At 58.3% G+C, this 26497-nt stretch overlaps 1 protein-coding gene and 1 long non-coding RNA gene across 6 annotated transcripts in view; both read left to right on the top strand.

The window, feature by feature from the left end:
• KCNQ1 (potassium voltage-gated channel subfamily Q member 1) overlaps positions 1–26497 on the top strand; it is a 402120-nt gene that overhangs the window by 267103 nt on the left and 108520 nt on the right. The window lies entirely within an intron of this gene.
• On the top strand, positions 13164–14651 carry LOC144334048 (uncharacterized). The gene is made up of 2 exons (XR_013403414.1): positions 13164–13267; positions 14430–14651. It is a non-coding gene; the product is annotated as an uncharacterized LOC144334048 (long non-coding RNA).

Raw genomic sequence — 26497 nt, forward strand, 5'->3', positions numbered from 1 at the left:
ATGCCACTGATGATAGTTGGCGAGGATGACTGCAAGTGTCTCGACCCAAACATGAGACACCCCTCACCCATCCTCCCATGAGCCTCAGCATGGCACCCCATGCCACCAGCTCCATTTACAGCCAAGGAGCCTCAGTAGAGACACAGCTGGAAAGTGGCCAGCTGGGGTTTGGTGCTGAGCCTCTCTCTGACTCTCTGCTCTCTGGAGAGCTCAAGGGAACCTGTAATGACCTGCGGGCTGTGTCATGGAGGGCCCTCACCCCAGAGGAGCCAGGGAGGTGCACAGAGGAGGCAGGAGCGGGGCAGGAGGGGCTTTGCAGATTACCCAGATCCTTTGTTGGCCAGTGTGGGAATGGGGGGGAGGCCAGGGAGGACACCCTGTAGCCTGGCTCAGGCAGAGGCATGTGTGAGGGCCCAAGGGGAGGAGAGTAACCAGGTAGACTTGGTTTCCAGCCGAAGTGTGCCTGGGGATGCCTGCGCCCGAGCATTCCTCTTCTACCAGCCCTGCTGGAGTCCCCTGGGACCTATCCTTCCAAGCCCCTGCCAGACTTGGAGCCTGTGACTCCTCAGGTGGTCAAACACAGAAGGACCTCTTGCGGGAAGAAGAACCAGCTCAGGGGGCATGGGGAGCCCTCTGGGGCACCTTCCTATCACACCCTGTCCCTCTGGCCACATTCCAGCTGGCCCTGCCTGTGAGGGTTGACCAGCTGGAGCAGCCCCGCATCCCACATCCCCAGAGCCTTGCACTGGTCTAAATGCCTCCCAGCCTCCTGGAGTTGAGGGTGGCCACAACAGCCAGAGCTTGGGTGATTGAGTGGGTAGAGGGGGTGGCCAGAGTGGGAACCATGGTGATGCAAACCATAAAACTGTCCCCCACGTCACCTCCAAACCCTTTGGGCTGGCCTCTTGGTGAGGAATGGCCCTGGGAGAGGCTGCCCTGCCTTTGACCTCTCATGCACTGACAGTGATGGGCAAGCGCTGTCCGCAGAGCACTGACCCCACCGCCGGGGTCAGAGCCCCTATTCCTAGCCTCCCTTGAGCATTTTGGTTGCTGGACCCTCATTAATTGCTGTTTATATCACTTAACAATTTTTCACTTTTGGAGGGGTCATAAATAACCCCAAAGCAACATGGACCGTCTCGGGCCAGGCTCAAGTGGTCCTCTCACTAGGGAAAGAAGTCAGAAAAAAGCTCCAAGCTGAAGCGCCCACATCTACCCGCTGCCTCAGATGTGCCATGGCTCTCAAGGAACCCTCTAGGGGCACAGCTTTGGGGAGTGGAGCTGCATGGTCAGCTGGCCAAGCCACAGTGGGAAAAGGTGGCCCGTTGGCCAGAACACAGTCCCCAAGCTTCCTCGGCTAGGCTCTCGAGGAATGGCTGGGTGTCCTTTCTCAGCAGAAGCCTTGTCCCTAGCCTCCAGGGCCAGGCTCCAGCTTCCCAGGCATGTGGTTCCCACCCAGGCTCTCATGGGTTGACTTGCCAAGTGGTGTTAGGACACGCAGCTTCAGTTCTGCAGGGCCTGGTGGAATTCCATTCCCTGCCTCCCAGAACATCTTATCTTGAGGGCCTCTCAGCCACAGTAGGCCCCAAGCCCCAGAGACTCCAGATTCCCCATTACGGAAGGGAGCCGTGAAAGGCACGGGCAGCGCAGTGCTTCTCCTTCAGGAGGTGGAACTGGGTGGCCCACATTGAACAGGCCAGGAGCACTGGTGTTCTGGATCCAAAGCAACCGTCTCTTCCCACATTTGGAGGGAGCTGAGAGCAGGCAGGAGCCAGGACCCAGTGCATCCTGAATACTGGGTGACTGGCAGACATCACCCTGGCCCAAGCCCAGGCCTGCAGTAGGAGCTCAGTGAATATCCCCTCCGTGAGTACAGGAATCTCAGTGGTGCGTGTGGAGCTGTTTAGTGGGTCCTGTATTCACCAGGACAGCCATGGTCCTGCTGAGTGACAAACAGCCCCTCAGATGTTTTGCCCTCTGGTGCTGCTTGTCCACCATGAAGTGGCCGGGGTTCTGCTCAGGGACCCTGGTGCTCTTGCAGACAGCCCAAGTCTTCCTTCCTACTCCTGGCAGGGCAGGCAATTACACTGATGGCTACAGTGTGACACAGACTGGGCCTGGCACAGTGTCTCTCAGGCTCCACGGCTTGGTTGAGTCACCTTGGCCATTTCAAAGGCTGTTGGGGAGCGGGAAGCGCAAGCTGGAAGTCAGTTTGAGGGTTACCCCAGAGTGACAGCCTTGACAGCCAGGCCCCCCAGGCTGCTGTGACTGCAGCCCACACCTTTGCTCGCAGTATGCCAGTGTTCTCCAGAATGTCTGTACTGAGAAGGTAGACAGCAAAGCCACAAGGAGACTTCTGGGTAGCCAAGGTGAAATTCTTCCCTCTCTGCTTCCCAGTGTTCCACCATTTTCCCTGGCTTTCTTCCAGAACCTTTTAATGAAAGTACCCCTGCCCCACCAGGGCCTGGCTTAGGATGGGTGAGGAGCTCCGGGAGGTCACGGCCCCTCCCGGGAACATTCCTGTCCCAATCCCCTCACCCCCATATTCAGGAAAGTTCCTCAGGCCCGTATGAACTGGCTTCTTAATTTTGTTTTAAACACAAGCTTTCAGAAGAGCAGAAACGGAAAGACAGATGGCAGGAGGTGCCGCAGGGCAGCACTGGAGAGCCCGAGATGGAAATCAGGTAGATAGGAAAGCGGCTCACAGCGGCTGGAGAGCAGGGAGCACATGCCTGTCTGAGATCTTAGGCCAGAGGAACCCCCTCTTCCCCCGATGACCCACTCGTCCCAGGGCCTCCAGGTTTGAGCCCCCCAGGGTATTAGCCCAGCGTTTTAGGGGCTGCCGTGGTCATGGAGTAAGGACTACACCTGGCATGGTTTCCTTGGTTTCTGAAGGCTGGGAAAGCTGCATCTGTCGCAGAAGTGAACCTTGTTTTGTTTTGTTGATGGGTGTAGTCTCAGGGCCTGTTCAATGTCTGTGGAGTTGCCTCTTCTAGAAGAGCCGGGTTGACAGCCCGCGTGCCCCGTCCTGGCTTAAACACTTTGAGGCCCTCCCTGCTCTTGGGGGAGCTGAGAGTCCCACTGCAGCCCAGAGGCCCTCCCCTGACAGCTGCCTTCCTCTGCCCCTTCCTTCCCCACATCCCCCTCACACACCTTGTGCTTCCTCTGGGCTTCAGGGGCCTAAGCCCCCGGTAGACCCCCACACTTAGGGTGCCTCTCCAAACTCGATCCCTAGCCCCAGACTGGCTTCCCTGCACTTGGCTGACCCCCTCCTCACCTGCCTGTTTCCACCTCAGGGCCCCTCTGGAAGCTGGAACTCGATCCCCGCAGCACCAGCCCCTCCCCGCAGCCTCATGGGGCACAGCTCCCAGGATGTGGATGAGCAGAGGGGAGGACAGGGATGATGGACCTCGGGAATTATCTTCCAGTGGATGCAAGGCTGCCTCGTACATGTCATGGAGGATAGTTCGGGTGTCTGAGCTAGCTGAGGTTCCTTGGAGCACATGCATGGCCTGGACTACCCAGAAGTCCTCTGTGTGCTTCGTGTAGATGGATGACTCCCCAGCTGACTCTGTACTAGATGACCTGGGCTAGGGCCACTTACATCTGTCAGGGGAAGGGCAGTTGCAGTTAGGACCACACTAAAAGGTTAATATTCACCCTGGTGTTGACCAAGCCCTGGACCCTGCTGTGCCAGGCACTCCCATCAGCATCCAGGTGCCCATTTTACTACAGGGATCTGAGAGCTGGCTAGGCAGGCATCCCTGGTCATTACTGGGCCTGTAGGAGCCTTCATGTCTGCACCCTCCCCGCCATGCACCTTAAGGTCAGGAAGTCCATTCAAATGCAGATTCCTGGGCTATTCCAAGAGTTACTGAATCCCCACCCTGGGGTGAAGCCTTGGCGTCTGCCAGGGACCATAGATGATAGATATTTCCATCTACCCTTGTGACCCACCTCCTGCCCCTCGAGTGTGTGCTGGGGCAAGAGGCCCTGTGGCCAGTGGAGCTCCAGCCACAGAGGACCATCTCTAGCCACATGCTCTGGGGTGCAGAGCTGACCTCCCAAGTCTCAGGCTTCTCATCTCTCAAGTTGGGGGTGACAATGGCTATGTACATAAGATTAGGAGCACACATAGGAGGTGATGCTGTTTAAAGCCATTATCAGAGGCTGGTGCCTCTAGTCCCAGCACTTGGGGAGGCCAGGTGTTAGAGACCAGCCTGGGCAGTATAATGAGACTCTGTCTCTACCCAAAAAAAAAATAAATAAATAAAGAGCCATACAAGGTGGTACATGCCTGTGGTCCCAGCTGTTTAGGGGCTGAGATGGGAGGATCACCTGAGCCTGGGAGGTCAAGGCTGCAGTGAGCCATGATCACTGTGATTGACGTGTTGACCAGGCACTCACAAAAAAGCCATTATCACACCCTGCACACAAATCCCAGGGTTCAGAGAACACAGATCAAAATAAGAAGTCAGAGAATCCTCTCGAGCTGAAAACCCTCATTTTGTTATCACCTAAATGCTGCCTGCTGGCTGGCGAGCCTGGCTGGTGGAAGGCCCAGCAGTAGCAAATGAAACCAGGGTAGGATAGTGTAGGAAGTCGTGCCCTCAGATCATTTGGGGAAATTGGCACCTGTGCTTCTCATCATACAGTGCTGGGTTGGGGAATGGGCCTGGGTGCAGAGCTTCAGAGCCAAACACTGTGCTGGTTTCAGAGAAACAAACAGTCCTGATGTAGTTGTGGCCCCTGGAGGCATCCTAATGTTCCATCATCTTCAGTGATAGAAAGACGGAAATGGACACAGATCAAACTCGCATCACAGACGTATAGCTAGGTCGGCGAACCACTCAAAAGACCCCAAGGTCTGACCCCTTGCACGCCTGGGCAGAGGTGGAGCCCCTTCACCATGTGTGCAAATGTGGCAAACTGCAAAATGTCCCAAAACAAGTCCCTTACTATGCATGTCCCTCCATGCCAGCTCGCTGGGGGGCTTTTGCTGAAAGAGGTGGGGTTCGGTTCCCAAACCCACTGGAGGGTTGCAAGGAGACACTTCTAGTATGTTAGACAGCACAGTCTTCCCAATGGACTGTGGGCATGACGTGTAAAGAATCGAGAAGCCAAGTGCCCTTGTCATTTATTATCTTTTAAAAGTATTGGTGGGCTCGTGGGGGCTTGAGTGTGCTGGCAGCTCTCCTCATCTGGCCTGTTTGCACCTATTATACTGCCCAGGCTGGTCTCTAATGCCTGGCCTCTCAAAGTGCTGGGACTATAGGCACCAGCCTGTGAGTATTTGCGTGTACTCCCTGGCTCAGCCATCTTCTGGGGTCCGGCTACAGTCAGGCCTCCTTTGTGCTGAACATGTGCTGGCCCTGCCTGGGGACAGCTGAAGGCCAGGAGGAAGCTGCTGGCCTCGAGAAGGCCTCTCAAAGCAGAGGCATTCCCCTGCTCCCCTTTCTCTCTGTAAGGTGAGAGGGACCCAGGGCTGGCCAGAGCCAGCAGAGTGCCATTAACCCCTACCTGTCCAGAACTCTGAGCTCCTGTGGTCCTTCTCTGAGTGTCCTATGTTGGGGGTGTCAGCCTGGGTGTCAAGGCTGAAGAGGGGAGCCTCCTTGGCCCCTGAAACAAGAACAGAGCATAAGCCACCACCAGCCCCTTTCCCATTTTGCAAGGTGGCTCCCAGAACCTGGGACTCCATGCTGTCTGTGGGGTTCATAGTGTGTTCCTTTCAGCCCATGGGAAGTCATGCCCTTGGATCACTTGATGCAAATGTTCCTCGTTTTCTTCATTACGTGGTGTTGGGTTGGGGAATGGCCTTGCTGGGAGTTGGGGCCTGGCCTGGACCTCGAGGCCACTGGGGACTTGGCTACCTGAGGGAGATGAGGTTGTTCCCAGGGTTTCCTCATCCCAGGGGCCCTCAGCTTTCCAGGGACTTAGGCAGGCACGGCTTTCCAGGCCAGAGCCATGGACGGTCCCTGGACACTTGCAGCAGCAGGCCCCAGATGCAAGAAAGGGTATTTGTTTCTTAAAGCTTGTAAAGAGTTTCTAAAAGGTGGGGAGGGGATTGGTGAAGGCCTGTCTCATGTTTTCCATTCTGGACGCCGGGGGGACATGTTACTGGGGCCAGACCAACTCCAGGGAGACGACTCGACAAGTTACGAAACATCCAGCAGCATCCACGACTAATTTCTTCCCCCTGTTTGTCCTACCGTGGAGGTCGAGTTAAAAGGCAGCACTTCGGGGGTTGAAAAGCTACCCGCAGGGGTCTGCTCATGAGGGACCCCCCGAGCCTCCGCAGCCTTTGTTCTGAGGCAGCTAATAAGCCGACTCCCGCTGGGCGCTTTGCAGCGAGGCCGCTGTTCCCAGTCCCAGCTCAGCCTCCCTGCCTCAGAGGGCTGGCAGATCAGCAAATTACTGTCTCCAGCCCGCAAGAGGGGCAGGTCCGGGTAGGTGTTTCACCCCCAAGGTGTGAGTGGAATCAGCAAATTGTATCAAGAAATATTTCTAGGGATTTACATTCCGTCGGTCAGCGGCCTTCGGGAGGCTGTACTCCGCCTGCAGGGGTGGGGGGCCTCGCGTAGAGCTGGCGGGGGCAGCGGAACCTGGGTGTTTCAGTAGGACCCACTCACTCTGGGCCACTTCTGATGCTGCATATAACCAGGCAGCCCTCCAGCCGTTTGTCTCTTCTGACAGCAGCTGTGGTGATGGTCGCCTCGGCCTACCTGGCCTGCGGCAGCCCTGGCTGGAGGCTGACCGAGCCTCCGAGGAGGTTCACCTGGAGCTGTCCGTCCATCCATCCATCTGTCCCTTGGCCCCTTTAACAGGCCTTGTCCCCTTTGCCAGTGCAGGGAGACCCCACCGTGGACTTCTCTTGGGGTGACCCATGAGACCCAACTCCACTGCCGGGGGATACCCTCACCCCAAGCCCAAGGAGCCTGTCACTATGCACACCCCCTGCCCCCGGGAGGCACATGCTGAGCTTTCCTGTCCTCCATTTGGTGGCCACCTCACCTCCATGGGGTCACGGGGTCCACACAGACAGCCTAGTAGGGTCCTGGCAGGCACAGGATATGGGAAGCCCTGTGCCCCTGGGATCAAGCTTGGATCCTGAGGTCCTGACCTTGGTGAGTCAGGGCTAGGGAGCCACAAAGCCAGCATGTTCCTGCCTCTTGGGGCTCCCAGGTGATGTGTCATCGTACCAGGTGTTGACAGGTGGAGAGAGGTGGGCTGAGTGAGGATAGGAAAGGACTATGGGAGGCCAGGGCAGGCCTCGGGTGGACGCCTCTCTGTGGCAGTGACATTTGTACAGAACTAGGCAAGGCCAGCCCATCCTGGGAGCTGAGTGCTGGACCACTGGGGCCTGCAGCCTGGAACTGAGCCCAGAGACTGCAGCATTCAGAGGTCAGGGATCGAGGAGGACCTCGCAAAGGAGATCGGGAAAGTGGAGGCCTGGTCACCCCCAGGAAGAGCTTTTTCTAAGGAAGGAGAGGCCAGCATGTCAGCCACGGCTGGTGGGTCCCACTGAAGCTGAGAACAGAACTGGCAGTGGGGTTTGGCCACGTGGAGGTCCTAGGGGAGCTAATGAGAGCAATGCTGCGGCCAGGGTCAGCAGAGTGCTTCCCTTCTCATATGGTTGAGATTCGTGACTTGTTTAGTAAATAGGCTACGGCAGCCTCTTGAAACAGTGAGGTGGCTAAGCTGCCCCTAGATAGCTGTGCCCTGTGACCAAGACCCTTCCTCCCTCCCTCCCTCTACCCCACCGGGTTCAGCCAACTGACACCAGGGCCCTGTGAGGCAGCATCTGAGCCACCCTTCTGAGTGGGAGCTATGGCAACTGCTGCCTTAGCGGAGTAGGGGTGGGGGCATGTGTCACTCCCAGACCAACTGGCAGATGAAGGCCTTTTGGCACTACAGCTGCCACCTGGGGTGCCTCAGGGCAGGCTCAGCTCACACCCTTGTGGGCCAGCTGCGGCCCAAAGGCCTCCTTGCCTCCATTCCTGTGCCAGGGTGGTCTGCGCGGAGAGGACAGGGGAGATTCCAGACGGATCCTGAAAATAGGCTCCGCCTTCCTCTGTGGCTCCGGCTTCCTCCATGGTGGCCCGAGAGGGGTGTGGTCCTGCTTGTCCGTGGTGTTCCACGCGCCTGCCGCAGCTGCTCACCCCACTCCCTGCCACCCTGGACAAGGTGCCCACAGCCCTGTTCCATTTACTGTTGGGGCAAGGGAGGGACATGGAGGCTCTGCAGCCTCCACCGGGACACTGCAGCCCTCAGGACTCCCAGCAAGCCCCTCCCTCTCAGAGCCTTGGTGTCCTCATCTGTAAAGTGGGATGTGACAATACCCTTCTTGCTGAATGGGCAGGGAGAGAGGAGCTGTTAGGTGAGACTAGGTGGTACTTGGCAGCTGTGGCACGTAGAGACCCTATACAGGCAGCCCCACACCTGGTCCACAGTTCTGTCCTTACTGCAGCAGTGGGCCTGGAGACAGTGGCATTTAGAGAGGACCCCGAAGTCCAAAGAGGGGATGCCAGCCCCAAACTCAGCAGCTCGAAGTAGCAACAGCCTCGGATCCCTCACACCTCGTGGGTTGGCTGGGCAGGTGGACTGGTCTGGGCTGAGTGGTCTAGGATGGTCTTGCTCCCGGGGAAGACCCTTGGCAGACAGCCTCTCCTCTGCCAGCTAGCGGGGCCTCACTAACCGCTGGTGGCCGCAGGGTTCCCAGCCACTCGGTGGACGTGCACTTCAGTCTCTCTCTGTTCCATTTGCTCATGACATGGTGGTCAAAGCAAGTCACAGATTCCAGGGGGACCTCGGGACGAGGAAGTCACACGTGGGGGGATGTGCCGCAGGGCTGGGAGCATGTCCCTCAGCCGTAGTAAAAGCCTGCCATAGTAAGGCTCAGTAAAAGCCTGCCATAGGCGTGGAGGCTTTTACTCTTTTCACTGGGGGAGCAGAAATCAGAACATGGCTCTGATTGTTCTCCATGTCTGACACAGAGCCCTGTACTCCATCTATGCAGCCCCCACCACCTCTGCACACAGCTCCTCGCGTGGTGCCTGGGGGCCCAGGCTTTTGATAGAGAATCGCATCTGGACCGGGACGTTCTGGTAAGATTGCCAGGGGGCCGCGGCAAGGAGACCAGGAAGGAAAGACAGAAAGAAAAACATGCACAGATCCAGGCTCAGATGATATACAGTCCTCCTCCCGGCTCAGGACCCCTTTGCGGTGTCACCTTTCGGCATGTAACCACTTATTCTGTCAGGGAGGAGAGCCCTCCCGCTCCACCAGGTGACGGCCCTAAATCCTCAGGAGCGACAGCATTCTCCTGCCTGGATTGGGTTTCTGCACAGTGGAATGGAGCTGGCAGCCAGGGTCCCTGTCCCGCCAGCCCTAGGCCTGGAACCCTCCCTGGCAAGCTAACACTGCCCTTGGAGGAAGGATGGTGGGAAGGCAAAGAGAGAGAAGTGGTGGGGGGCAGTGGGCAGGCTATCCTACAGGGCTGTGGCTGCACCCAGGGCAGAAAGGGCCTTGTCACCTACGAGGGGCCCCACCAGGAACCCTTTCCCACGCAAATACAGCTTCTCCACTTGGGTGCCATTGCAGGTGCACCCAAGCCGTGCCCTTCCCTCTCACTTTGCCCCCCAGGAGGTAATACTGTGATTGTCCTGGGATCACAGAGGAGGACGTGGGGACCTACACAAGGAGACACAGGCAACAGAGTCAGGGCTTAGAGTTGGGGGAAGGGGCCAGTTCACCCACAGAGGAAGGAGTCGCTGGGCTCAAGCTTCTGGCCATCATCTGGAGCTAGAACAAGGCACTGGAAGGTGCCGGGCCTCAGCGTTCTCAGCTGTGAAATGGGAACACAGTGGTCTCTGTCACAGGGTAGAGACGACTGATCCAATAACCTGGACAGGGTGCTGAGGGCAGAACCTGATGTGGCCATCAGGAGCCATTAGATTGGAACCTGGTGTGCCACCGAGGCTCCCTGTCTGTTTAAGAAAAGCCTGTGAGCCCAGTAGACAAGCACAGGGCCTGAGAAGCGTCAGACACAACTCCTAAACAAGCTCACGTCTTGAAGCAGCACTGGACCCGTTTCAGTTCCAGGGGTGAGCCAGGGCAGGGTGGGGCAGGCACGGATTCCTGACGTGGAGACAGGAGGAAGCTGAGGGCCATCTGTGCTCAGACCCAGTGTTGAGCCTAGGACAAGCTCCCAGGATCCATCTGGGACAGACGGCTGGACTTGTGAAACACCCCAGGGCCGGGGGCTCGGCCGCGGGGCCAGCGCTTGCCAGAAATGTTCCCAGCTTTTTTGAGTTCATGAGTGGCTGGTGGATACTTAGTGGTTTGACTTTCGGGTTCCTGCCTTCCAAAACAGGAGAGGCAACTTGGCCTGCCTTTTCCTCAGAAGAGCCCACTTTTTACATGGAGGTGACCTGCCCTTTGTCTGGTTGGGGGTCCCCAGTTTTCTTCGAGCTACTGATGTAGAACCCCTGCGTTTAGCTGTGGTTTAGGAAATGCGTTCACGTGAAGTCGCCAAGTTCAAAGGGCTGCCCCTGGAACCTCAGTCAGACTTGCCCTTGCCACCTTCTCGGACGTGCCCTTTCCATGAGGCTGGGCGCCCTGTCCTACCTTCAGTGCCAAGGCCCCAGGCCCACAGGCTGCGTGCTCCAGCCAAGGGCAGCCTGGGGAAGGTATGAGGGATCACTGGGCTTTGTGAAACCTGTCAGCTTGTGTGAAAGCTATCTCCCGCAGGCCCCACCCCCGCCCCCACCCAAAGCACAGGTCACCTGCCTGGTTAATCATCCTGGGCTCTGAGAGCTCCCTGGGGCCCCACAGACCGAGCGTTTTCTGACTTGGAGAGGCAGGAGGCCAACTCCCCGCGCCTCCGATTCTGCTGAACTAACTGAAACCCTAACCTTCGGGCTTCCCCACTAATTTGTGATAAGGCCTCGCCAAGAAAAACAGCAGGCTAAAGACCCCTGATTTCTTCATGAATTCCAGAGCACTTGGTTCACTCCGGCAGAGAAGGGGCCCCAGGCAGCCTTGCATACAGAGCCACCTCTGCGTGGGTGAAGGGCTGGGGACGGCCTCTTGGGAACCCACTAAGGAGGACCACCTGCCTGCTCCAGGCAGATTGCTTCCAGCTGGCCAGGACAGAGGAGCAGGCCAAGGGTGGGTCCGAGGCAGTGGCCCAGAGAAGCTGAGCTCGCTCTGCTCACGAGATGTGTGCTGACATGGCAAGATAGGCGGGAGTCTTCATGAAGGAGTGGCTGCCTGGCCCCCTGACCTGAAGATCCTGGGGCCCCTGGATGGGTTTGGGGGAACTACGGCATCCTCAGATCACAGGCGGCGTGTTGAGCGAGGTTGGTGCTCTTCCTGGGCCAGAAGTAGGTTTCCAAAGGGGCCCAGATGCAGTGCAGCAGATGGATGCTGCCCTGTCAGAGTGGGGAAACTGAGGCCCCAGGCGGAGATACACCCACTGCAGGTTCCAGTCGTCCCCCACCCTGCTCCTGCCCCCACCATGGCTGATGTGAGGGAGGTGGCTAGAAGTCCAGAGGGATGCTGGGTGGGACCCCGGTGAAGATCTGGTGGACTGAGGCCAGAGAAAAGGGGATGGCCCATTCATGGCAGGGAGGAATAGTAGTTGATATTTTCCCCCAACATTTTATTTCTGCATTGGCCTGAATAGGAGCTGACTTTAATAGGGGGAAATGGCGATTTTAAAGCGCCAGCGTGCCTGCCTTCCCATGGAATGTGCCTTTCCTGTGGCTGTGCCCATCTCACTGCTTGGCAGAGAGGTATCTCCTGTGCCCCACTGGCATGGGTGCCAGGTCTGCCCTTCCAGAGGCCCCTCCCAAGTAGCTCCCAGCAGAACACTTGAAGCCCAAAAGCACCTGTGTTGCTTAGTGAGAAAGGGAACACATTTGCCCCTGATCCTGACTCTCCAAGCCCTGTCCCTGCCCCCGTGTGAAGGGTTGGCCCTGGGCATGGAGGTCAGCAGTGGGGAGGGGACATGTAAGCCACTTGGTTGGGAGCTTGTGCTATGCCCTTTCCCGTGCCCTGTTAGGTTTGCTTCAACCTCTGAGGTCCTGTGATATATCTGCCCCTGTAGGAGTGGGATAGACATAAGCCAGATTTCAGGAAGGAGCAGCCACAGGGCAGTGGGGCTTTGGAGCAACAGAGGCCTCAAAAGCTCAGCGTCTACAGATATCAGGGACAAGGAGGCAGCTTGGGGAATGTGCCCGGGCCCTGGAGGCAGACACATCAGGGTCTGAATCCCAGCTCAGGGACCCAGGGCAGCGTAAGTCTTCTCTGAGGTTCTGTGTCTTCATCTGTAAAATAGGGACAATCATGGTAGCTATGTGTGGGGCATGGGATGGCACCCAAGGATCGTTCCTCTGAGTTAGGTGTCAGGAACCACCAGGCCTTGTGCAGGAACATGGGGTAGTGACCCTAGAGGGAATCCGACCCCAGACTTGAGGAATAAAGAGGAGGAGGAGGTTGCCTGAGCTTAACAGAATAATGGCTATATTACATGAGGCTCAAAACTGGTCCCAGCAGTTCCACGGCAGGGAGCAGGACCTGACACCCTGGACTCGCTCTCCTCCCTCCTTGCCTCCTGTCAGGGGTCCAGTTGGCTGGACCCAATCTGAAGCCCTGGGCCAGGAGCTTGTGGACATAACCTGCAGAGATCAGCCTCCTAGGGCAGAGTGAGCCAAGTGGAGAAGGGCTGTGTGCAGAGGGGCGAGCAGACAGCGCCCAGGATTCCACGACAGTGTCAATGTATGATGCCGAGCACCTGGCCTGGTGTGGGTTCGTCTTGCATTATGAAGGGGCGGGGGCATGGCCAGGCATTCCTTCCTCTGTGGGCACTGTGGGGCGTGCTATGGAGGCAGAGGGAGCAACTGATAGCCCCTGGGACCGCGCTAGTCAAAGCGCTTCATTTCCATCATATGTGGTGCAAAATCTAAACCTCTTACCCTGCGTGAGGCTCATGTGGCCGCTCCTGGTCACCTCCCAGCCTCATTGCCTCCCTGTTCCCCTTCTCCCTTCCCAGCCACTCTGGCCTTCTCCCTGTCCTTCAGCTCCTTCCAGCATGTTCTTGCCCAGGGTCTTTGCACACATCCCTTCCAGGACTTCTGATGGCTCTGTCCTCCCCTCACACAGGCCTCACCTCTTCTGTCCCCTACACCTCTGGAGCGGCTGCTCGCCCACCCTTCTGCCCTGACTTCTCTGTGGCTCCCTAAGGCTCTTCCTGGCACCTCATAGGGTAAGTCCCACCCCAGATGGATGTGCTCTGAGGCCAGGGCCAGGAATCTTGTTCACAGTGCCATCCCTGACCCGGCGCCAGCCCTCAGGGGACCACAGCCAGCTGAATGCCAACTGGTTAGCTGCTTTTTCTATATTGCTCCTACCCAGCATTTGACTCTAGAACCGGAGGTTGGTTCTTGGTGACAAGAGTTGGGCTGGCTTCCTGCTAATTCTGCAGCCTCTGGCTTGCTAGCCTCCTGCCCACCAGGGTCCAGGTCACTTCCTCTAGGAGGTTCTAAAACACTCTGGCACAGCCCACCAGCAGAACCGGGCCTTGGGAGCGCGAGGGCACAGAGCCTGAGCCCGCTGCATCCTCCCAGAAGCTGGCCTACAGGACGGAGGCTAAGGGTGGCCAGCTGGGCATGGGGTTCTGCAGGCCCAGAGTGTGAGGGGCCAGGAAGTCCCTGAGGGCTCTAGCTGCAGGAGGAGCACCCAGGAGGAGCCGAGGCTGGAGCAGAGCGTCCTCCTCATCCTGGCAGCCCCTCGGCCCCTCAGCACCCCAGAGGGCCGGCCGCAGTGGATGCTGCTGAACCACCAGAAACTTAATCTATTATTACACAGAAACTTCTGTGCAGTCAGGGGTTTGAAGTCCCCAGAAGTGTTTGCCTGATTTGGGGCAGATAGCGGGGTGATTAATGCTCGTGATAAGGTGTTGATTGGTTCTGGGAGCCACTGCAGACACAGGGGCTGTTGTGCACGCAGGGCTGGCAACTGTAGTCACAGAACAATAGCCCATTTATGTAGCATACCCCCACCCCCCGCCTGCCCCAGGCGGGCACAAAGGGCGCTTGGGCCAGGAACCCATGAGCTGGGCTCTCCCAGGGCCGAGGGTCCAGACCTGTTGCACAGAAGCTGCTCAGCAAGGCCTGGGGGCGAGGGCTGGTCTAGCCTAGCTCTTTCTCCCTTGAGCCCCCCGCCACAGGACTAGGGCCACGCTGTGAGCTCGAGCGACTGCCCTGGAGGTGACAAATCTCTGTGCCTCGGTGCTCACACCTATAAAATGGGATAATAAAGTCCCCACATTGTAGCGCTGCCAGGTGGATTAAATGAAAGAAGATAGTAAAGTCCTTAAAGTGAGATGTGTTAGCGTTTACTCCACAAATACCGAATGCCTTCCCCAGGTGCCAGGGAGAGCAGTGACAATACAAAACTGATACGAAATTCCAAAGGGATGTCTACCGACTGGAGATGCATAAGGGTTCTGCATCCATGGATTCAACTTCAGCACCCCGGAAAATATTTGGAAAGAAAATTGCTTCTGTGCTGAACATCTGAACTTGTACGGACTTTTTTTCTTGTCATTATTTCCCGAACAATAGAACGTAACAGTGGTGTACGCGGCATTTGTGTTGTATTAGTTATCATAAGTGGTCTGGCGATGGGAGGATGTATGTGGGCTCCATGTCAGTATCACACCATTTTGTATCGGGGACTTGAGCACCTGTGGATTTGGGTATCTGTGGGAGGTCCTCATGGGTGCTGAGGGACGGCTGCACTTCGTTATTTATCTACAGAGTGCTTGGAAGGGAAAACAAAGGCAGGCAGGGCTGGTTCGGGGAAGGGGCCTGTTGTGGATGAGGTTGTGGAGGACCTTACAGTGTCCCCAAAGCAAGGTGAATCTCATGGTCAGGGCTAAAAGCATTGTGGAGAGAGGGTACAGCCACAGCAAAGGCCCTGAAGTGGGGACGGGCCCACAGGCTGGCAGGACAGCAAGGAAGCCTGTGTGCTGAGACCCCGAGAGCTAGGGCACGCGAACCCCTGGCTGGCCCTGCGTGCGGTGTGGTTGGTGCAGATGGCAACAGGGTCACTCTGGCTGCAGAGTCAAGAATGGACCATTGAGGGACTGGCACAGACCTGGCAGACCAGGATGGAGGCTACTGCGCTAGTCCAGGCAGAGGATGGCAGCTGAACCAGGAGAGCGAGGAGGAAGTCGTCGATTCAGGACTGTTTTGAGAGGGACCATTTTAGCTTCTTACGGTTGCTATAATGAATTCCCACAAACTTAGTGGCTTTAAGTGACATATTTATTATCTAACAGCTCTGGAGGTCAGATGTCCAACGTGGGCTACATTCAAGGTGCCAGCAGAGCTGGTTCCCACTAGAAGTTCAAAGGGAGGCCCCGCCTCCCTTAGCTTGCAGCCTTTTCCTACAGCCCCCTTGTCTCTGCTTCTATCCTGCGCTCTTTACCACCTCCCTGCCTCCCTCTTTCTCTTATGGGAAGTACAGGGGTGAACTGGAGGAGCCAGTCAGTAGCAGCGTGGTGGGAAAGTCTGGCAAAGACAGACTGCAGGGGGCCTGGGAGTCCCCAGGAGGTGGGTGGACTTTGTCCCTAGGCATCCAGTGCAGAGGTGAGACTTGTATGGTCACATAGTCTCCCGATCCAGGCCCCATTACCCTGGGGGAGGTGAATTAGGGTATGAACTGCTGCAGGGGCCCGAGAAGGGCTGCCCCTGGGAGACGCAGCGTTCTTCAGTGATGGTGGTTTCAAAGGGCAGAGGAGGAAAGAATGGAGAGATGGGGGACAGACCCTGAAGCCATTTTGGTGGTAGGCCTCTGTGACTGTGGCCAGAAGCAGGGCTGGGCACCAGGCCAGATGGACCAGAGGCTGCCCCCAGCTGAACCAACTACAGGAATGAGAGCCCCGGCCCAGCCTCCTCCCAGCCGCCGCTCTCTGGGAGCCCAGCTTTGCTCATAGAAAAGGAAGGCCCTTGTTGCCCTGCATTGGGAGCAAACACCTCTTTTGGCCTCACAGCTAAACCTCGGACCCAAAGGTCCTCAGGGCCCTGGGGGAAGAGAGGGCAGCCAGGTACCTCTGTTCACGGCAGGGGCTGCATTACCCAGCCTGGCAGAGGGAGGTGGCCCCTAGGTGCAGTCCCCTGTGCCCACTCGAGTGGGTGCTGAATTCCCCAAGGCCTGAGTCAGACCTGGTGCAGCTTCATAAAGCCAAGAGCGGCAGGCGGAATCCAAGTGCCCCACCACCCATGCACCCCACTGTTGCGTGGAGAGAACAATGCCCAAATGCCCTCGTCCCACAGTCGGCATGCCAGACCCCTCGGGAATTCAGGCCTTGGTGAGTCCGGCACATTCCGGCTGTGTGTCAGCAGGAAAGGCCTGGGAAAGGGAGCCAGCACTGCAGGCCGCCCACCACACACCCACTCGGGCACCAGACACAGGGAAGGCGGACACCCAGGGAGGCCATCTCTCAGGGCAGGAGGTGCGGCTCCAGGTTCTCACCCAGGAGAAGGATTTCCTCCCATGTCAGTGTCCCCTTCATTGCTTGAGGCAAGCCCTCTGGAACAGACCCATCTTTTGGAGGACCCTGTGGTCGTGGGGATCAGGTTCCTACAATCACCTCCAGCAGTGTACACAGGAGGGCCTGAGGCCCAAAGAAAGGCACCTGGAGCAAGGGAGGGGATGGCTGGTCCAGAGCCCCAATCCCCTCCGCCAGCTACCCAGGAGGCTCCTATGGCCCCGTCTCCCAGTGATTCCGGGTGGAAGACAGTGGTGGGAAACTCACTCAGCTAGAGTGTCTGATCACACCACTGCAGCGGCTGCTCACAGCCTTCACCATCAGGACCACAATTCTGAGGGCCCTTTGGATGAATCCATCTCTTAGAGCTGGATTCTGCGGGAACAGAGAGGAGAGGAGAGGGAGGCCGCCTTGCCGGCACGGGATCAGCGGGGTGTGGCCTGCAAACCATGGGCTCCTGTGTTCCTTCCTCCCCCTTCAGAGGAATGGGAGGAAACCAGGCTTGAGTTCCTGAATTTTTCCCTTTAGAGTTTTTAAATTGTGGGAGAGCCAGGAGTGCCTGCGTGGTGGCCTCTGTTAACTCCATTTGCTCTGAAGCGGGGCTGTGACCAGGCAGTGCCTCTCAGCTTTCTCTTTGGTGGGTGAGGACGATGCTTGGTCTTGCCTCAGGAGAGTTGCTGGTGGCTTTTGTGTGCTCCTGGGCCTCTCCCCAACCCTCACCTTGGCATCTCCCAATATCCAAACCATAGTCCACAAAGCAAGTTGCCCCACGGGTACAGCGAAGACCCTCGGGGCCAGAGTCACTCCCTGAGGGTGCTGAGGCCACCGACTGGGGCCTTCTCTTTCCACACTATTCCTGACGCCTGGGCAGGGCAGGGGACTCCTGGCTTCATTTCTTCCCTCGCCTTTGCTGGGCCATCTTTCAGACCTTGTCTGGTACCTTCTCTCCCTGTGCCAAGGCCTGGAGGTGATGTGGATGCAGCCGGGCAGTGAGGAGCGCGGGCGAACGTTACAGCAGGCGCGAGCGAAGGGGCCCGAGGCACCGGTGCTTCCGACGGGGCCCGAGGGCCGTCTGACCTTTCCGGCCACGGGGCAGCAGTTGCGTGAGCAGGAACAATCGCCCCAGTGTGCAAGGCACAAGCGGCCTTTTCTTCCTCACCGGGCCGGCGCACACAGCTCCCAGCCTGGCTTCCCTTGAACAAACATATTTATTGTGGCCGCCACCGAGGCCTCGCCTTGCAGCCGGAGCCTGGGGGCCTCTGTCCCACCCACTGGGGCCCAGGGAGGGGACCCCTGCCCTGGCGGTCTCCCCTGCCCCATGGGCCTCAGCCCCTTCTTGCCAGAGGCAGGGGTGGCTCTGGTCCCACCCACCCGCTGGGGGCCCAGAAACTCAGGCTCCTGCTGGGAGCTTGTGACCACCCACAGGCAGCAAGCCAGCCAGGATCCTGGGAAGAGGGGGTCTGGGACACAGCCACACCTGAGCCCATCCTCCACCTGGAGCCAGCCCCTGACCTCCTGGAGCCTCAGTTTCCCCCTCTGTAAAATAGGAGGCATCACCCAGCCTCACATGTTTCCAGAGTCCCTCAGCACAGCCCTGGCCCAGCATCTGGGGTCTCAAGAGCAGGGCCCTGAGCTCTGAGATCTACTCCCACCCCCATCACCAGGCCTCTGCCTTCCCTAGTGTTCCTCTGTGTGTCTAGAGGGAAGGGGTGTCCTCCCTTAGCCCTGGCCCCACTCAGGCCTCTCAGCTGCACTCAATGCAGGGGCTCCCCACACTCGCCCTCCTTCGCTGCGGCCCCGACCCTCACTTTCCCACAAACCCTCAGTCTCTTTTGCTCAGCTTCCTTCCAGACAGGCTGGCCTGGGTCCTCCCCACAGCTTGGCTCCCCTCGGCGCTGTCAGGCAGGGACAGCAGCCGTGGGTGGTACCCCTGGTGAGGGGGACTCATTCTAGTTGCAAAGATATGGGTAGAGCATAGGGACCCCAAAGAGTAGTAGGGGACCCCCGGGGTTGCTGCCGGCAGCTCCTAGGGTGACAGTCGGGCACGGAGTGCCCCTTGAGAGGAAGAACGGCCAGGCCTGGGCAGCCCTGGAGGAGCAGCTGGGGACAGGTATGCTGCCCTCTTGGCCTCAGATCTGAAGCTGTAGAGCCTCCTGGAGGACAGAGGCAGTGGAGTGGGGTCTAGCGGGCGGGAGGGGGACTTCAGGCCTTCCTCTCTCTCTCTCTCTCTCCCTCCCCGCCACCTCAGGGCCTTCGCACCTACTGTTCCCCTGCCCTGCCTGGCACAGCACCCTGAGACATGCGCACACACTCCTCTTCCCTGCTTAAGCCTCTTGAGTCTTCAGGCTTCAACCCACGCTTCCCCTGAACATCCTCCTCAGAGCAGTTGCGTGCTCTAAATCAGGACCACCTCGTGGTTCTCCCAGCCCCAGCCTTGCCTTTCTAGTGGTTCTGGCCTCTGATCACGGTGTAGTTTCAGGCCTGTCTAGTGCTGGCAGGGGTGATCCTGCTCTGGCCCCAGGGCCTGCAGGTGTGTGTGAGAGGTGCATGGTGGACGTCCGAAGAACAAATGAATGAACCATCCAAAGCACAGGCCAGAGGCAGATTGGGAGGGTCAGGTCCTAAGAGGCCTCAGACTGGAGCCCAGCTGCAGAGCAGGGCAGGGGTGGCCGAAAGGGGCCTGGAAGGCTGGACCTTCCCAGAGGTGATGGGGAGCACCGAGGGCAGAGGCAGGGGAGCAATGGATGGGTTGGATGAGGAAGCTTCACAGCCCCCCGGCCACTGCAGGTCAGGGGAGCACTGTTCCCAGGGCCCCGCAGCCAGCTGTGCTGGGCAAGGCAGGATGGGCCCCTTGGTGATGGGCAGAATGTGGGTAGCAGGGTAGGATGGGGCCCTTGGTTGAGAGCCGGATGTGGGGAGCGGAGCTGTCCAGGCTGATCTCAGGATGCTTGCTGTGGCTGCTGGGTGGGGGATAACAGGAGTCTCCCATGGCCCTGAAGGCCTGAAAAGAAGGAGCAGTCCTCAAAGGTAGCTTCCTGAAGAGGTGAGCCAGGTCTCAGGCACATTCAGTGCCAGCCAGGGAGGTGACAGGTAATCCTGGAAGCTGCTGTGTAGACAGAAGCAAGGACAAGACCACTGCTCCTCCGCCATAAACTGTGTTGGATGGGCCTCCTGCCTTCTCCAGCCTCAGTTTCCTCCACTGTGAAATAGGGATGACCTCCTGTGCTTGGGCCTGGCTGTGGCTTCCCAGGCCCCAGCTGGGACCATCGCAGAGGTGATGTCTCCAGGAGGCCTCTGGGGCAGCAGCATGTTCCAGTGCGACACACGTACCCCAGAGTGGCCTTGTGCCCAGCTGGCTCTGCACGCTGCCCCGGGCTGGTGGGGCAAGCGCCTCAGAGGGCACACTAACAAGAGGCACATGTGCCAGGGAAGCCCTGCCTTGTCATCACCTGTGCCGTGGCTGTCAGCACGCATCTGGCTTACATTGAACTCCCCCGTAAAACGTGTTAAACCTGACAGCAGCGCCACAGCAGAACAGGGAGGGACTGTGCATGAGAGCAGGGGAAGGGCCACTCAGGGGGCTCTGCTTGATGGTGACCCCCCGTGAGAAGCCACTTGCCCTGAGGCCCCAGGAGAGTCTGGCCCCTGGATGGCTAGAGATGCCTGGGACCCATGGTGTGGGAGGTGGGGACAGGCTAACAGCAATCGAGGCCCTGCCCGGTTGAGGGTGGGCTATGGCTGCCCCCACCTTGCCTCCCAAGGCCACAAGCTTCTCCCCTTCCTTCAGAGTCCGACCACTGCTTGCTCCTTCCCACCCCTCCTAGGCCAGGGATGCCCGAAGCCACACTCCACTGCATTCAGCCCCGTCCTGAAGTGGCCCTCACCCACCCGTCCACACCCCACAGGTATCCCAGGGTCTGGCCCACCACCCTTTCCCTCCTCATGATTTTCTGGTGAGTGCACTCGAGGAGCACTTGGAGGAGCTGGGGGACGACGTGAGTCCGCTCCGCTGTCACCACCAAGACCACGGCAGGGCAGTTCAAACAGCAGGCATTCATCCTGTCATGGCCCTGGAGGCTGGAGTCCAAGGCCAAGGTGCTGCAGGGCTGGGTCCTCCTGCAGCCTCTCTCCATGGCTTGTAGACATCGCCTTTCCCCATGTTTTCATGGGGCCATCCCTCTGTGTGTGTCCGAGTCACCTTCTCCTCTCATAAGGACCCCAGTTAGGTGGGATTAGGGCTCACCCTTATACCCCCATTCTTCTTTAATTACCTCTTATAAGACCCCATCTCCAGACACAGTCACAGTCAGAGGCAGGAGGAGGCGGGTGGGATGACCCCACCCCCTTCCTCCAGTGTGTCTGCAGCCCCTTCCCTGTGTACAAAGGGACAGAGAAGAGAGGGGGCTCCTTGGCCCTCTGGGATGTGGGTGCAGAAGGCCCATGAGCTGCCTGGGGTTGGGGGGTGGTCCTTACAGATACCTTAGATGCCAGAGGGGCTCACTGGGCAGAGCCTACCTGGGAAGGGGCCCAGGCTTCCTGCCTGCCCTTCAGTTTACCCTGTGCTCCCAAATCTGAAGGAAGCCTTTCCTGACCAGCAGTCCAGTGGAGTAGAGGACTGGGACCAGTCGAAACTCCATTCTAAGGCTTAGGGACCTAATGGGATTGAAGGCGACTGAGCTCGGGCCGTATCTGGGATGTGGGGACCACCAGTGGCTGTGAATAGTTGGATCCCTGGAGTGCCGAGGGCCCAGGTCCCAGGCCTTTGGGGAACAGCAGGCATCTGTGGAGTCTGGATTTTTTGGAGTCTTTCTGGGACTTGTGACCAGTGGGCTTGGGAGAGTCTGAGGGGTCTCTGGGGTTACATGGTGGCCTCCATGCCCGGAGAGCAGGTACACTCTGGGAATGGGAGGTGCTAGGTGCCAATGGCCTGAGGAGGGGGCCCTGGAGCTGGACCCTTGAGGGAGTCAATGCCAGGTCATCACCATGGCGGCTTGGTTAGGGCCATCCCTCCCACCCCCGAGTTACACAGCCTGCAAACCCCACCCCAGCCCCTTCCAGGTGTCCCTTGTGATCTCCCGCCACTGATACAGGCATGGCCCGGAGCAAAGGGCGGCTTCCCATTTTGCCTGCGCATCTGCCGCTGGTATGCGGCCGCCCTGGTTGGTTCCTGACTGGCTGTCATGCGCCATGCGTCTTTGCTGGGCCTGGTGGGGCCTTAGGGTGAAAACTCGGTCAAGATAAGATGCCCACGGCTCAGGGACCCCACAGTCACAGGCGGAGAGTGGTGCGGAGCCTGGGCCTGCCTCAGACTACCCTAAAGTGCCAGCTGAGGGTAGCTGAGGAAGCCCAGTCCCGACCCCCCACTGCCTGCCTTCCCAGGACATCCTGAGTGCCCCAGCCAGGACTCCACACTCGGGACCCCATTATTCCAGGAGGAGGAGCCAGGCGTACCACATTCCATTAGTGGGTTCAGAAGGGATCCCAGCATTAAGGGGCAGCCTTCAGGGTAGGGCAGCAGATTAGGGAGGACTCCCCCAGGAGAGAAGGAGGCAGGCAGGGAAATTCTGGAGGGAGTGTATTCCACCGGGTGAGCAGAGGCTGGATCCCAAGAGCATCTGGACTTGTTCCCAGGGCACCCAGCATGGAAGTGAAGGGGTGCCAGTGGAGAGGGAGAGCCCCGGGCAGCTGCTGCTGTGTGGGTGGACGTCCAGCCGCTGCCCAGCCACCTCTCTGTCCTAGGAACCTGCTCTCCTGGGGCATGTGCACCTCAAGGGGTGCAGCAGGCCCAGACCCACGGGGGCCCCTGGAGGCCTGTGGACACCCGTGAGCTGCAAGGAGTTAATTCCTGGCCTTGTGGGCTGGCAAACTCTGACTCGCAGAGCAATAAAATTCTTGTGTTTTAAAAATCAGTATATTAGCTTAATTTTATAGATTTCAGAAGTGCTACTTGAAAATAAAAGTCTCCTAATTATATTTATGATCCCAACGTGAGTGAATTTGACTCCGTTCACGGCGAAGAAGCTTTGTGTAAAATGCCGGGAAGCCCTTGTGCTGACTCGGCCCTCACAGACCATAAAACACAGCTGGTGGGTCCGAGCCCGGCAGGGATATGGGGTCACAGCAAAGTCCCTATTAACGCCACGTCCACCTCGCCGCCAGGGAGAGTGGGGCTGCGGCAGGGCGCAACCGTCACAGCCCTAACCCTGTGATGCCTGCTGTTGTTATCGTGGACATGAGAACGTGAAGCAGTCATAACACAGGAGTGGGTTGGAGACAGGGAAAGGGGTTGGTGCCCCCTGCCCAAGGGAGGCACACGTGGGGGCACAGAATGACACTAGGTCCTCTCAGCTTCATCCAGTTCCTGCCCCAGGCAGGGCCCTGGGCCTGGGCTGCAGGGATTCAAGGGAGAACCACACCCTCCTCCACTGCTGGGAGGGGCCTAGCCTGGCCTAGACTGCTGGCCCCAGGAGCCTGGGCCTGTGGTCAGGGCAGGAAATGGAGAAGATGAACGAGGAAAGGAGAAACTGCTCCAAATGGTGGGGAGGGAGGAGAGACTAGGGCAGAAGTGAGCCCCTGGCCCGGGGAGTGGGGTCTAAAGTGTGGGGGCACAGTGGGTTCCTTAGCCCAGGGGGAGGCAGGGTCTGGAGTGTGGGCACAGTGGGTTCCTTGGCCCAGGGGAGGCTGGGTCTGGAGTGTGGGGACACAGCAGGTTCCTTGGCCATGGGGGTGGGCAGACGTGTTGTCATGAGGCCGGGAGATCAAGGAAGGAGGTGACATTTGTGCCAAGCAAGGAAAGAGGCAGAAGATCCTTCTTCCAGGCTAAGTGCCATGTGAGAATGCAGCGGGTCAGGGCCACTGGCAGCAGCGTGCGTGACAAGGGAATCTCAGGCTTCTGCTCACCTCTGCTGAGGGCAGAGACCCTGGCCAGAGCCATGGCCAACCTCCCCCTACTCCCAGCCAAGCCTAGAGCAGAGTGCCCTTAGAGGCTGGAGGAGGCCAAGTTAGCCTGTCCCATCCCTCCTGGGCCCCAGAGTCGCCAGGAGATGCAGGGGTTAGCCTGGAGAGGGGCCTGTGTGGCCCCTGGGTGTTCAGCGGTGGGGAGATGTCTGCTTTTCCTGGGAGCCCCACAGCCGGACCAGGCTGTCCTCCCAGCAGAACGTGGGCTGCAGCACTGGCCGCGCAGACAGACCCTGAGGGGATTGTCCTCCTGCCGCCCGGGCCTCGGCACACCAGCCTTCCGTAGACACTCAGCAGGCCAAAGAGAGGGCTATCATCAGACGCTGGCCCCAGGCCTGCCCTGTTGTTGCGGGTGCAGTGGGGTGCCTGCGGCTAGGTGGGTGGGCGAGGTGCAGGCTGTCACTCACCAGCAGGGTTGGGACTTGGGGGACCCTGGTACAGGTGGAGTCCAGGAGTCTGCAGAGGATGGCTCGAGCTCTGCTACCACCATGGTGCTTTGAAAGAGGACTGACTTCCCTGCTGCCTCTGCCTCCCTGTGAAGTGGGACTGACATCCCCCATCCTGGGGTGGCCTTAAGGGTGTGCAGTGCGTCTGGCACAGGCAGGTACCCCACATGGTTACCCAGCATGTCTGGGAGGGCCAGGGTCACAGCAGGGTCCCCACCCACCCAAAGGGGTAAAGAAGTAAGAAGGACTTCTTTACCCCTTTGTGAGATGGGCTGGGCATGGCCTCTGGGAAGAGGGCCTGGGGAGCCTCCAAGAATGGCAGGAGGGAGGATGGGGGATGGGGAGTGGGTGCTGCTGGGCAACTCTAACAAATTCAGCAAATTCTTCTTTTTATTGTGTATGTTCAACAACTACCTTCACTTAAAGGTCAGACTTGGCCACTGGCCACGGGTGGCACCGACCCAACTCCTGTGTGAGGTACTGAGAGCCCATCACACAGATGGACCAACCAAGGCCACAGATGATAGGTGGCAGGCCCGAGATTGCCCAAGGTCACATGGTAACACATTTGCGCCCAGGAGTTCTGGCGCCCGGCAGTGAGCTGTTTCTGCCCTATCTGTGGTTCCCAACCATTTGGATGTCACAGCCCCATCAAAGGCCCACTACATATTCCCCCATCCCCAAAGGTGAATGGACATAGGTGGCCAACATTTTTATTATGCAAAAAAGGACATTTCATAGAACAACATTACTCTAATGAAATGCCACCATTTCATTCTAGAAAGGCTGAGGACTCCATCTCAGACCAGGGGCTGATGGTGTCCTGGTTTTTTAAGAACTTATTCTTACTCTGCCCCAGACTCTGTCAGCCCAGCCATGGCTCCCATCCACGGCAGTGGGCCAGCGGAGCTCCAGGAGCTGACGTGCTCCGTCTTAAGGGGGGTCAGCTGCTCCGAGGACTGCCGGCCCTGTCGGTATGGTGTCCTTGCCTGGTTGGTATTGGCCAAGTTGACTATGTCCAGGGGACAGAGAGAGGCGAGGGGTAGGTTGTTGGAAGCCTTTCTGCAGATGTGGCTTGGAGCAGTGTCCTAAGGGAGGCCAGCCCCTATGGGTCGGGACAGAGGCCTCGCCAGTGGGATCCAGTCACTGGAGCTGAGGCCTGGGTGTGCAGGTGGGGTGGTGAGCCGTGTGGCAGTGGTAACTGGAGCAGAGTCCTGTGGAGCTGTGCGGAGCTGGCTGGCCTGGTCCCCCTGGCTTCAACCTGGGCACGCTGCCGCCTCGGCCCTGAACAGAGGCAAGCCCTGCATGGCGCCCAGGGTGCCAGTGACTCTGGTTGCTCTAAAACCAGGAGAAACTTTAGGACTTCTTTACCCCTTTGTGAGATGGGCTGGGCATGGCCTCTGGGAAGAGGGCCTGGGGAGCCTCCAAGAATGGCAGGAGGGAGGATGGGGGATGGGGAGTGGGTGCTGCTGGGCAACTCTAACAAATTCAGCAAATTCTTCTTTTTATTGTGTATGTTCAACAACTACCTTCACTTAAAGTCACTTTTTTCTGGCTCTCCAAATATACTTAGATAAGGAAACAGAGTCTATTTAAGGAACAATGTTAAGCAAACAATAGTACAGGTGTTCAAAGATATGGAATGAGTGACAGATGGGGCGAGGGACCCCGATGCAGCCCCACCCAGGGGACAGTGCACGTGGACTTTGAAGTTCTTCCCAGCAGGCCACGAATATGACTGGGTGGACCCGGGCCTCCCGGGGGCCTCAGCTCAGCTGGAGCCAGGGTCCCTGGGTGGGGGGGTGCCTGGATTAGTTTCCTGTGGCTGCTGTAACAAGTCACCAAAATTTTGGTGGCCTAAAATCCAGGTGTCCGCAGGGCTGGTCCCTTCTGGAGGCTCGAGGGAGAGTCCACGTCCTGCAGTTTCCTGCTTCTAGGGGCGCCTACATCCCTTGGATCTTGGTCCCTCCTTCACCCTCAAAGGCAGCTGCAGCCTGTGGCATCCTCACATCACAGGCTCTGTGCATCCCCTGCGGCCACATCTCCTCCTCTGACTCTGATCCTCTGCCTCTTTCCCGCATCAGGACCCTTGTCATTACATTGGGCTGCCCAGAGAACCCAGGATCTTCTCCCCATTGCATGATCAGCTGCTTGGCTGCCTTAATTCCATATAGCCTTGATTCCCCTTCGAAGGAAATCAGGTGGCAAAGGGGAATTGAGTGACGCATGTGTGAGTTCCAAGGATTAGGGCATGGACTCCTTCGGGGACGCCCTGGGGTGGGGGACATTCCTGTGGTCCTCTGCAGCCTCCACTTGGACACATAACCAGCTCAGGCAGTGCCGCCTCGGGGGAAAGTCGAGAGTCCCTGGTGAGTCTCAGACTGAAATGTGGGAGGGTGGCCTCAGAGACAGGGGAGGCCCCTATGAGCTGGAGGAAGTGTGAGGACAGGGCCTCCTATGAGAGGGCAGGTTTGAGTTTTACTCTGTCACTGAGTGACGGCGTGGCCTAGGCAGTCACCCCAGAGAGGCCTGACTG

This window comes from Macaca mulatta, chromosome 14 (assembly GCF_049350105.2).
Source record: "Macaca mulatta isolate MMU2019108-1 chromosome 14, T2T-MMU8v2.0, whole genome shotgun sequence".
Lineage (NCBI taxonomy): Eukaryota > Metazoa > Chordata > Mammalia > Primates > Cercopithecidae > Macaca > Macaca mulatta.